At 42.7% G+C, this 12,885-nt stretch overlaps 1 protein-coding gene across 7 annotated transcripts in view; it reads left to right on the top strand.

Annotated features, from left to right (window-relative positions):
• Positions 1-12,885, top strand: part of PLCE1 (phospholipase C epsilon 1) — a 317,272-nt gene that overhangs the window by 10,771 nt on the left and 293,616 nt on the right. The window contains exon 2 of one of the 7 annotated variants that reach the window (XM_079900334.1): positions 8,999-9,129. The exons of the other annotated variants lie outside the window; for them this stretch is intronic. The gene's annotated coding sequence lies outside the window, so the exon portion shown is untranslated. The remainder of the gene's footprint in view (positions 1-8,998; positions 9,130-12,885) is intronic. 7 annotated transcript variants of the gene reach the window in all.

The following is a 12,885-nucleotide window of genomic DNA, read 5'->3' as shown; positions in this document are numbered from 1 at the left end:
TGAATTAAGACTATAACATATCATTGTTATTTGATGCTGTTTTTCTCAACTAGCATTTTTTCCTGATTCTAAAATAATACAAGTTAATTTTGGATAATTTGGGAAACAGAAAGGCACAATAAAGAAGTCCAATATTTGGTTCATGGCTTTCTAGTTTTTTTTCTTCTGTTTGTTTTTTCCCAAATTGAGATCATGCTTTCACATTTTATAACTTTTCACCTGACTTTGTTAATCATAATCAAGTGAATTATGTTTATCCTACTATGGGATACTGTATATAAATATTAATGAAATATCATTTTTGAAATGTTTATCATGTTCCTTAATGTACAGAAAATTTTAATTTCCACATGCCAGATAGGTCTGTGTCCGCCCTGGTGATTACTTACACAGCTTTTAAATTTGTATTCTTTATCTACTTTCTGTGATTAACTGTGTTTTTTAGCTTTTTAGGCTTTTAGTTACAATGAACTTTTCATTTGAAGTTAGTTTTTTTTTTTGTACATATTATGAGTTGAAGACCTAATCTGTTTTCTAAATACTTCATTTTCCTTCAAAATGTATTTATTTCCTCATGTATATATTTATATTCCTTATATAATTTCCTTAAATAATATACTTTTTGGATAATCCTAGACAATTCCTAATCTGATTTTGTATATTCTAAAGTCAATTTTAGGCCTAAGATATCTATTTGTAAATTCTTGAATGAATACCACACTGTTTTAGTTATTTTAGCCTTATAACATATATTAGTATCACACAGAGCACGCTGTCTCTAATTATAATTATTAAAACTTTCCTTATTTTTCCTTGCTTATTCTTTTTTTTTTTTTTTTTGCGGTTACGCGGGCCTCTCACTGTTGAGGCCCCTCCCGCTGCAGAGCACAGGCTCCGGACGCGCAGGCTCAGCGGCCATGGCTCACGGGCCCAGCCGCTCCGCGGCATGTGGGATCTTCCCGGACCGGGGCACGAACCCGTGTCCCCTGAATCGGCAGGCGGACTCTCAACCACTGCGCCACCAGGGCAGCCCCTTGCTTATTCTTATAAATTAAATTTTGAAACACTTTGTCAAAATCTCAAACATCTATTTATATCCTGATCGGGATTATAATAAATATATATATTTATTATATATTATAATATATAATATGTTATATATAATATAGATTTATTATATATTATTATATATAATATATACATTATATATAATTATATTAATATATATTAATTTAGGAAAAATTATTATGTTTACTGTAGTCTTTCCATACTGTTATGTTTATTAATTTACTCAAATGTTTTTATATCTCTTAGTGAAGTTTTGTAGTAGTCTTCATGTAAATCATATACTTCTTACTTATTTTTTAAATATGTTTTAGGTTTTTATTTAATCAACTTAATTTTTTAGCTGATTCTCCTGAGCTCTCTAGGTAGAGAATTGTATCGTCTGCAAATAATGATTATTTCTCTTTTAAATCAGAAATTCGAATATTGATAACTAAGAGGAGGATAATAGACCTTTCAAATTTATTCCTGATTTTACTGGAAATGCTTTTCATATCCACTTGTGAGTATGATGTTGGCTTTTGGTTTAAAATTGTTTAAATCACTTTGTGGAAGGATTTTTTTTTTTTTTTTTTTTTTTTTTTTTTTTTGTGGTACGCGGACCTCTCACTGTTGTGGCCTCTCCCGTTGCGGAGCACAGGCTCCGGTCACGCAGGCTCAGGGGCCATGGCTCACGGGCTCAGCCGCTCCGCGGCACGTGGGATCTTCCTGGACCAGGGCACGAACCCGTGTCCCCTGCATCGGCAGGCGGACTCTCAACCACTGCGCCACCAGGGAAGCCCTGGAAGGAGTTTTATATTCATAGTTTTTGTTTGTTTGTTTTTAATGAAAGGGAGTTGAATTTATCAAAAGTCAAAAAGGTAATCTTTGAGATGATTGTGTGCCTTTTTTCACATTTGACCTACTGGTTTATTATATCACGTTAACAAGTTTCCCATCATTAAACCATGTTTTCAATCTTGCTCTGGCAGAGTATTATCATTGTGTTAATGAATTCTCTCTATAAGGTAGAAATCAATCTAGAATCCATTTAGATTTTACTTCCTTGGTTTTTTTTTTTTTAAGTTGACTTTATTTTGGCCATGGTCATCAAAGACTGATATTAAAATTAGCTTGCTGCTCCTGAGTGTGCATAGATTGAATTCCTGGAGACTGCCTGTGCTTTCCTAAGAGTGACAGGGGCAGCTTCAGATGTGGTGAGGAGCTGGAGATACTGTTCCTGGGGAATAGAGTAAGGGAGACGAAGTGCGAACTGTAGAGTGGGGAGAGTAAGGGAGACGAAGTGCAAACTGTAGAGTGGAGAGAGTAAGGGAGACGAAGTGCAAACTGTAGAGTGGAGAGAGCAAGGGAGACAAAGTGCAAACTGTAGAGTGGAGAGAGTAAGGGAGACGAAGTGCAAACTGTAGAGTGGAGAGAGTAAGGGAGACGAAGTGCAAACTGTAGAGTGGAGAGAGTAAGGGAGACGAAGTGCAAACTGTAGAGTGGAGAGAGTATAGGAGATGAAGTGCAGATGATAGAGGGGGAGAGAGTAAGGGAGAAGAAGTGCAGACGGTAGAGGGAGAGAGAGTAAGGGAGACAAGTGCAAACTGTAGAGTGGAGAGAGTATGGGAGACGAAGTGCAGACGGTAGAGGGGGAGAGAGTAAGGGAGACAAGTGCAAACTGTAGAGTGGAGAGAGTATGGGAGACGAAGTGCAGACGGTAGAGGGGGAGAGAGTAAGGGAGAGAAGTGCAAACTGTAGAGTAAAGAGAGTAAGGGAGATGAAGTGCAGAGGGGAGAGGGGAGAGAGTAAGCGTAGATTGGTTACTTGGGGCTCTTCCTGTGAAGTGAAAATGTAGTGCCTTTATTTATTTATGTGTGTGTGTATGTATGTATGTATGTATGTATTTATTAACTGGGACACTCTTGTTTCTTTGCAATCCTCATAAGATAGGCAGAATTGGAACTACCGTTAGAGGGTTAGGCACTGTTCCTTACAATTCCAGACACTGAATGTGGACTTTTGTCTCCTTTTCTGGACTGATATGGGATGTTAAGTAACAAAGCAGCAAACCTGAAAGACAAGCTTAGAGTCTAGTAGGAGTCAAATTCAATGTCAAGTCTTAGTTTAGGTGAAAGGTTAAAAAAAACACAAGTGTTCCTAAGGCATATAGAAAGGAAGAGAGAAAGCGGTTACAAAACTTAAAAATATTAAATGACCAGTACTGTAAGTGTGCATTTGACAGCTATAGGACTGAGAAACTGACCCAAAGATTTAGCTACTGTGTGGGTGTCTTTGTGGAGAAGTTGCGGAGAATCTGAGCCTAAGATGTAAGGAGGTGGCTGGTTGTTTCTTTGCCTCAGCTTTCTTTGTACTCTTGCTGCTTCCGTGTCGCCCCTCATTCCCTGTCTCCTTGTTTTTTCTGTCTCATCCATTCAACATTCATACATTCAGCAGTCCTTCTGAGTCACTCCCATGAGTCAGGCACTATGCCAGCTGATGGGGGACACTGGTGAGCAAGATCCCCATGGCTACTGCCCTCCTGAGCTTACCTGAGCCAGGTGATGATGCAAGTGAGAATCTGACAATCTCTGTAATTTGTGAAACAAGATGTTACTGTCTCCCTTTCTCAGTATTTCAGACATTTGCTTATTTATAGAAGGATAGTATAAAACATCACAAATGAGGAATCATTTATAAATTGTAAAATTAGACAATATTTTGTTAAAGGATCTTGGTTAAAACTCTGTGACTTGACTCATGGGAAAGAGGCTTCTATTGCTGCTACTTGGTGTTTTCTGAAGTAAAACATTTTCATCCTCGTTTCTTCTGTCATGAAGAAATTTCTTTTCAACTTGAAGAATTCTGGAAGCAAGGGCTCTTGGGAATAGGAATAGATTAGAAGGCACAAGGAGAGGCAGGGAATGCTCACCTTGACCAGCTCTGTTCAGTGCAGAGGCTCAGGGGTAAGCTTGGGAGAGTGCCCAGGACGTGCTTGCTGTTGTATTGAGGAAGGCATTTAGGTTCATCTGGAGTAACTAGCCCACATAAATGCTTTGCTATTGCTTCATTACGCTTTTGGAAACTGAGTACTATTGGTTGGTTCTGTAAAGAGGATGTTGACTGCCTTCTTAATGTTATACCCAGGATTTGCCATCAGAGAGCTTTCAGTCCAATCAGGGAGACAGGGCACAAATACCTGAAATTTTCAATATCCTTACCAAGAAATGGCTGAGTCCCTGGCCAGCTGTTAAATGGCTTGAGTCTAGGAGAGGGAGCTCTGGGCTGGAGTTTTCTGGAGCAGAGCGAGGGCTTGGAGGAAGCTGGGTGTGGCTTGATGGAAAGGATGGAAAGTTGTTCTGCTTGGGAAGAGGAGAAGCCATCCGCAGAAGGCTGTTCATGGGAGTGCAGTAGTCGGCCAGGTGAGCAGCATCTCCTTTGAGGTCTTCATTTTCCTTGTTCGTCCCGGGTACATATTGTGGATCCTTAGAGTAAATCCATCTCCATGAGTTGTTTCATCCATGATTCCAGATCTTTCCATGGTCCATGCCTCACTCCTGAGCTCCAGACCTGCATATCCAGCTGCTTGTGAGACATCTCCTCAAAACTCATGTCTCAAATTAAACTCAATCTTTTCCCAAACCTGTTTCTCCCGTGTTCCCCATCACAGTGAATAGAACCTTTGTAGACTCACTTACCAAGCCCGGAAACCTCAGCCCTCTGAGACTAACCCTTCTGAGCTTCTTCCTCCCAGTATTCGCCTCACTCTGCTACCTTCTATTTCTGTGTCTGTCTTTCCCAATAAAGTATACGCTCCATGAAGCCAGGGGCGTAGTTCGTTTCTGTGATCTCCAGCCTCAGCACAATATTGAGCCTGTGACGCAAGTGCTCCATAAATACATGTTCATTGACTGTATGAATTGAACTTCCTGTCCATTCTCCCTCCTAAGTGTCTCTCTAGTCAGGCAGACCCCAGTTTGAAATCCAGCTTTGCTGTTTACTCTCTGGGTAACCTTAATGAAGCTATTTTTTAAAATTTTATTTTGAGTTAATTTTTAATTTACAGATTAAGCTATTTTTAATCTATGCATCAGCTTCTGAATCTGTAAAAAGGACATAATTATGGTACCTATCTCATAGGTTTGACACAGATTAAATGAAGTAAAGAATGTAAAACATTACTGTGTTTGACAAATGGTATAGTCTTTACTGTTACAAAGGTAGGTTTGAAGCTAGAATGTGAAAGTCCCTCGATGCAGTTTAAGAAGTGTGTGCTCTATCTATTAGAAGGCAAGGATTCATGAAAAGTTCCAACTGTGTGGTAGAAAAACCACGAGCTGTGGAACCAACACAAACTTGTGGTACAAATCAAAACTCTGCCACTTAATAGCTATAGGCTTTTAACAAGTTACCTAATGATTCTCAACTTCAGTTTTATACCTCTAAATTAAGATAACAGTACTTACTACCCAGAATTATTTTAAGGTATAAATGAGATGGTATATGAAAAGTGTCTGACACTAATTTTTTTTTGAAGTTACTTTCTTTCCTCCAGTGATAAGCTCTGGGTTCCCTGGGAAAGAGATCTATAGTCCAGAGGCTTCTTTGGTTCAGCCCAGTTGAACATTTTTGTCAGATACTTGGATGAAGGCAAAAAGCCTTATTTCCCAAATTTGCAGATGACTCAAAGTTGGGAAAATAGCTAATACAATAGGGTGATGGAATGGAAGCTCAAAATGACCTCAACAGGCTGGAATGTTGGGCCTTCACCAAGTGGGAAGTTGGGCATCTAGCAGAAGGATCAAAGCAGTCAGTCAGGGGCAAGGAGACCATTTATTTATAAATTTTTATTATAGTTGATTTACAATGTTGTGTTAGTTTCAGGTGTACAGTAAAGTGAATCAGTTATACATATACATATATCCACTTTCTTTTTAGATTCATCTCCCATATAGGTCATTACAGAATATTGAGTAGAGTTCCCTGTGCTGTACAGTAGGTCCTTATTAGTTATCTATTTTACATATAGTAATGTGTATATATCAGTCCCAGTCTCCCAATTTATAAGGAGACCATTTAGAAGGCGATTCCACTAGTCCAGGTGATGGATGGAAAGGGTCTGATCTGGGGTGGTGTCAGTGGCTAACAGCTGGGAAAAATTTTTTAGAAAAATCACCAGAAAAGGACAGATAACTAGCTGGGTGTGTGGATTAAGAGGACTAGTGATAACTGGGAAGTTTCCTTTCTGAGTTCCTGGGAAGAAGGAGGTGCCAGTTAAGAGGAAGGAAGAAGGTAGGCAGAAGAATTGAATTAGGGAGAGAAGGGAGGACAGTAGTCTGGTTTTGTACATGGGGTGTTGGCTGTATCCAACAGGAAGTTGGAAAGTCAGGACTGTAGCTCGTGGGAGTGGCTGTGTCTGGAAAGAGGCATTTGGGAGTCATCCACATAGAGGTGATAGTTGAAGCCGTGAGTGGGAGGGGATGGGATGGCCAAGGAGTGGCCAGTGCTATTCAGATCATTAGCATTGTTGGCTCTAACTGGAGATAAGCAAGATAAACAATCCCTTGCCCAAGTGGGAGCTAGTTCTGCTGCCTTCCACAGGCTCTTTAATGGATTAAAACAAACTTTCACAGGATGAAAAATCTCATGTAATAATTTAAGACTTTCAAAAATTATATTTTTGATTTTTTTTTTTTTTGCTTTTTTGCTTTACGCAGGCCTCTGTTGTGGCCTCTCCCGTTGCGGAGCACAGGCTCTGGACGCACAGGCTCAGCAGCCATGGCTCATGGGCCCAGCCGCTCCGCGGCATGTGGGATCTTCCTGGACCGGGGCACAAACCCGTGTCCCCTGCATTGGCAGGCGGACTCTCAACCACTGCGCCACCAGGGAAGCCCCTTGATTTATTTTTAATTACACGATACGTGAATACATTCTTGGTTGTAAAGAATGTAAACACTCCCGATAAAGTAAAAGCCCCCATAATTCATCTCCAGTTCTCCTTTTTCTTTTTCAGAAGTAATCACCGTCTCTAGTTGGACAGGTGCTCTTACAAACGTTTCTCTATGCATTTATACAGTTGTACACACACATAAAGATATACTTTTGGTTTTGTGTGTGTGGTTTTGTTTTGTATTATATAAGTGATCTCCTAACGTGTTTGGTTCTTCAATTATCTTAAAAAATGAAACAATATACTCTGGAACTCTTTCTAGGTAAATGTATCTAAGTCATAAAAACAAACACAAAAAGATCTGTTTTCCTGGGTATGAATGTGCTATGTTTTATTTAATCATTCCCTTATTGATGCACTATATCTTTTTTTTTTTTAACATCTTTATTGGAGTATAACTGCTTTACAATGGTGTGTTAGTTTCTGCTTTATAACAAAGTGAATCAGCTATACATATACATATATCCCCATATCTCTTCCCTCTTGCGTCTCCCTCCCTCCCTATCCCACCCCTCTAGGTGGTCACAAAGCAGCGAGCTGATCTCTCTGTGCTATGCGGCTGCTTCCCACTAGCTATTGGTTTTACATTTGGTAGTGTGTGTATGTCCATGCCACTCTCACTTTGTCCCAGCTTACCCTTCCCCCTCCCCGTGTCCTCAAGTCCATTCTCTAGCAGGCACTATATCTTGTTTCCAACTTTTGCATGTGTCCATTCTACAGATATTTACTGCTCGCAATGTGTAGGAGACTGCCCAGCAGAAACTGGGATACACTGGCAATAGTAAGCCAGGAGTTGGCAGGCTACCAGGGGCAAGGAGAAGCATGTAAGGAAGAGGACAGGCAGAAAATGCTGCTTCTTAAGGTTGCCACATGCTGTGGTGGCTTAGAGGAAGGAGACCTTATTTCGTTGTGGGGATGCAGAAGTAGATGAGAGAGGCTGAGCTCTTTGTCTCGGTTTTGTAATATAGAAACACGGATGGATGATTGAGGTGTAGTCTATTGCCCCTTGGTGCTCCAGTCCCACCATCCCCCAAGGGATCAACTACTAATATGCTGTTGACCTTATGGCAGGGAGTTTGTTTCAGGCTCCGCCACTTGTTGTGTTCAACCTTGCCAGCATCCTCTCTGCCTTAAGCTGGAGGAGCTGGAAGTAGTGCGGAGAAAGGGAAAAGGTGAGTGTATGCTAATGAGATGGGGACTTTCACCTCTGTCCCCAGGTCCAAGCCAAAGTTGGAGTGATTGATTTGGGGAGGGGTGGGTTGGGTTTGAGAACATTTTTCTTTTTACAAATATCATCAAAATTAATATACAAAGTTTTTAATTCTCACTGGGAGCCCCTGTAAATATATCCCCCAGTGAGACACTGGTACATTTTTCCTTTTTTTCTTGAATGCATGAGATTTCTTGAGTGTAAGGATCACTGGGAAAGGAAAGGAAGGGGGAACACTTTCCTGTACCTGCTTTATCACAACACAGCCATTCTCTCTCCCTCTCTCTCCCACCCATCCCTTCTCTCTCTGGTTTTCCTGTCTTTGATGCTCTCTCTGAATCATATCACTTCTTGTGAGCAAATTTGGGCCATATACATTTTATGCAAAATACCAGGGCCCTAATTTTCCTTCTCTTCCTTTCTGCTGCCTTTACTCAGGGCTCAGAGGAGATTCCACTTTGGCTCAGATCAAATGCAGGGAGTCACACTGGTTATTCTTTCCCCTCTTCCCGCTGTTTAGCCCTGACAGCAGCTGTGAAGCTCTGCCAGGCTGTTAGGAAGCTGCACTGTCCCTGTGCGAGACAGCCGAGAGCAGGGCTCCACAGGCAACCCTGAATCCATGACATAGGCAGCGTAAGTCCTCCAGCAGGTGCGACAAGTCTGGCTGGGAAAAAATTTAACTTGGAATCTCTCTCCAGTTCTCCAAGCCTAGCCCCTCCCAAGTCAAGCCCTCCCTGCTTGCAGTACAGCGAAGTCTGGTTGATTTTTTGCATTTCGCCTTTTTCTACTCCCAGCCAAGCCAGACCGGCCCTCTGGGCTACTGGGCCAATGAGCAGGCTCATCTCTTCAAGGCCTCCGAGGGCATGTGTCTGAAACAGCTTTGATCTGCTGCCTGTGGGAGGGTGGCCGCCACCCACCTTTCCAGGTACATCTCGCAGCCCCTTTGCCCCCACTTGTCCCCTGGCACACCAGACACTCCAGCAATAAACACCCAATGCATTTACTACTTGGAGCTCCCTAAACACGACACATGGTCTCTCCATTCTGTGCCTCAGCTTGGGCTGCCTACTCTTACCCATCCCTCTTTCCTCTGTCCTTTATATTCAGTTTAGGTGTCAGCCACTCTACAAAGCCTTCCCTGACTCCCCCCATGCCAGATTCACCTCATTGACTTTGAGTTTTCAATTCGGTATCTGTGTCCCCCACTCCACTGTGATAGTCTCCGTCACCTCTCAGGATCTGGAATATGCTGGACACTCAGTTCAGGCTTGTTGAACCCCACTGACTTAGGTCAGGGAGCATCTTTGTGGTTCTTCTTCTAGGTTTGCCCTCCTGGCATATCTCTGCCTTCCTAAGTAGCGTCTTGTTATTTGAGCCCCACTAGTGAGAAAACTCACTGAGAGGCCTAGCCTTGTAATAAATAATTGGGTTGCATTGTGTTTGGATGGTCTGCAGGGTGGAGCATCATCATTTTTAGATTCCAGACAAGTCTCTGTCTAGGAGGAGTGGAGAAGAGGGGGGGGCACCTACTGTGCAGGGTCGTGGAGGAGACCCCTTGAGGTGCTCAGGGCTTCATGAGCTGCCTTCCCTCCTACCCCAATGCATGATAACCCCACCTTGTGTGGAGTCTTTCCTTCTAAAGCACCTTGGCACACCTGATCTCATTTGACCTTTCCTACAAATCACCTTGGGAGGTAGAAGGAACAGATTATACACAGTGAAACAAATAAGCCTGATTAATCTATTTATTCTACAAATATTCATTGAGTTCCTATTATATCTCCAGCAAGAGAATATGGCAGTGAACAAAACCAGCACATTCCCAGCTGTCAGGAAGTTCTGGTTCTAATCAGGCAATGCCAACAAGTAACCAGTGTACAAATAAGTAGTAAATAGAATTTCCAGTGATGGTAAACATCAGGCAGGGTAGTATTACAGAAAATGATGAGTGGGAGGGGAGGAGGGGCTGCCTTAGGGCAGGCAAAGCCTTTCTGAGGAAATGACATCTGAGCTGAAATCTGAAAGGTGAGAAGGAACAGGCCAGGTGACGCCCGAGGGAGGTGCGGTGACATGCTGAGGGTCCCAGGGTGGAGCTGGCCCTGGAGCCCTGAAGCAGGCTCTTTCCCCAACATCCCTTGAGCTCCTCTCTTCCCTCTTTACTCTGTCCAGGGACACTCATGAGTATGTCAGGGACAGACTGCGGGCGGGCAGGGGATGAGGTGTGCTTAAGAGTGCTGGGAACTGTCTCCCGGACTTTGAGTGTCACAGCCAGCCCGAGGCTGGGGAGGGGCCACCAGAGGGCCAACTTTCTCCACCTTTTACTCTCAGTTGTCCCTTTCCCAAGGAATCCATCCCTCAGGAGTAAACCTCACCTCTTTCCACATCAGCAGGAAAGGGTGTCAGAGACACCTTCTACAAGACAGCTGAGAGTTGGGTATCCTGCCGTTTTTTTATTGTGGTAAAATATAACATGAGATTTACCGTTTTAACCATTTTTAAGTGTGCAGTTCAGTGGCATTAAGTATATCCACATTGTAGTGCCGCCATCACTACCATCCATCTCCAGAACTATTTCATCATTCCAAGGTGACAGTCCGTACCTATTCAACGATAAGTCCTGCCACTTTTTGAAAAGCCCTGATGGACTCACAGACATAGAAAACAAATTTATGGTTACCAAAGGGGAAAGGTTGGGGGGAGGGATAAATTAGGAGTTTGGGATTAATATATACACACTGCTGTATATAAAATAGATAATCAACAAAGACCCACTGTGTAGCACAGGGAACTCTACTCAATATTCTGTAGTAACCTATATGGGAAAAGAATCTGAAAAAGAGTAGATATATGTATATGTATAACTGATTGACTTTGCTGTACACCTGTATAGCATTTACAACATTGTAAATCAACTATACTCTAATACGAAATAAAAATTTTTTTTAAATATTTTTAGTTAAAAAGATTTTTTTAAAAAGCCCTGATGGATCATGGGTAATGAGAAAACGAATGCCATTTTCCAAAAGCCTCTCCCCTGATGGGTTTATTCTCCTAGTGTTTAAAACCATATCTCTCAGTGTAGTCTGAAGACAGCTGGCTCCAGAATCACTTGGTTGGCGGGGGAGTGCCTGTTAAAATGCAGATCTCCCCCTCCTTCCTGAACCAGAATCTCTTGACCAGCACCCAAGCAAGCGTGTTTTTACCAAGTCCCCTGTGTGATTCTGATGCTGATGAAAATGTGAGAATTACTGGTTTCAGCCTCATGGGAAGAACACGTGAGGAAGAATATTCTCCAGGGCAGAAAAAGCTTGCTATGGGGAAGTAGCTGCGTGGATTTGAATACTTCACCAGTGGCTAACTGAATAACTCTGGGCAAGTTGCTTAATCTCTCTAAACTTCAGTTTTCTTTTCTCTAAACTGGAAACTGTGGTCGTAGCATGTACCTCACCGCAGTTGCCGTGAAGACTGAATAAGATTATACACAAGGCACTCAGATTGGTGCCTTGTGTGGAAGATCTCAGGTCTTGATGTGGCATAAGGGTGGTGAGGTGACCCAAGTAAAGTAGTTACGTTTTCTTAAGGAGATACACACACACACACACACACACACACACACACACACCCTGCGGCAATTGAGAGGGTAGAATGTTTTTCCTGAAAGATCCTTTCAGAGATGGGATTCATTTGGAGAAGTTCCTGAGAGGAATGGTTAGGTGATTAGTAGTGATGCATGTAGTACATAGCTGAGGGAAATAATAAAGAAAATGAGGCTCTGGTGCCTGTCCCGGATACCTACCACCACCCCACTAGGGAGCAAGGGCAGTTAAGGTTGTCTACAGAATGGATGGTTCTGGATGGTTGGTGCAGCAACAGTTTGAGAGTGAGGCTCGTAGTCACTGTTCAGAAAAGCTTCCTGAATAGAATGTGGCTCTGCAGAAAGGAAGGTAGGGGTTCTCAGGAGTGGTGAGCAAGACACAGAAAGTCAGGTGAAAGGCAGGTTCAGGGATTTCCCAGGTGGTGCAGTGGTTAAGAATCCTCCTGCCAATGCAGGGGACACGGGTTCAAGCCCTGGTCCGGGAAGATCCCACATGCCACGGAGCAACTAAGCCCGTGCGCCACAACTATGAGCCTGCGCTCTAGAGCCTGCGAGCCACAACTACTGAGCCCGCCAGCCACAACTAATGAAACTTGTGCTCCTAGAGCCCATGCTCTGCGACAAGAGAAGCCACCACAATGAGAAGCCCGTGCACCGCAATGAAGAGTAGCCCCCACTCGCTGTAACTAGAGAAAGTCCGTGCGCAGCAATGAAGACCCAATGCAGCCAAAAATAAATAAATTAATAAATTAATTAAAAAAAAAAAAAAGGCAGGTTCAGGGAACAGGAGCTAGACCACCCTGGCTGAGGTGGGTGTCAAATTGGTGAACTGGAAAGGCTAGTTTTGATCAGATCACCCTCAAACCTGGCTCCATTTGGCCTAGTTTAATATGTCACTTAAACCTAGCAAATATCCCTTTAATAAATTTCAATTAGACCTGGTAATCTTATGGACCATCTGTACTCAGTGCCTAGCATAGCATCTGGCACACAGTAGGTGTTCAGAAAATATTTGTTGAATAAGTGAATGGATGAATCCTACCCTTTGGTTGGCCAGCCCTTCGAAGAAAGATTGAGCAATTTGGA

This window comes from Stenella coeruleoalba, assembly GCF_951394435.1.
Source record: "Stenella coeruleoalba genome assembly, chromosome: 16".
In the NCBI taxonomy this organism is placed as follows: Eukaryota; Metazoa; Chordata; class Mammalia; order Artiodactyla; family Delphinidae; genus Stenella; species Stenella coeruleoalba.
This window is presented reverse-complemented; position numbering and strand designations above follow the sequence as displayed.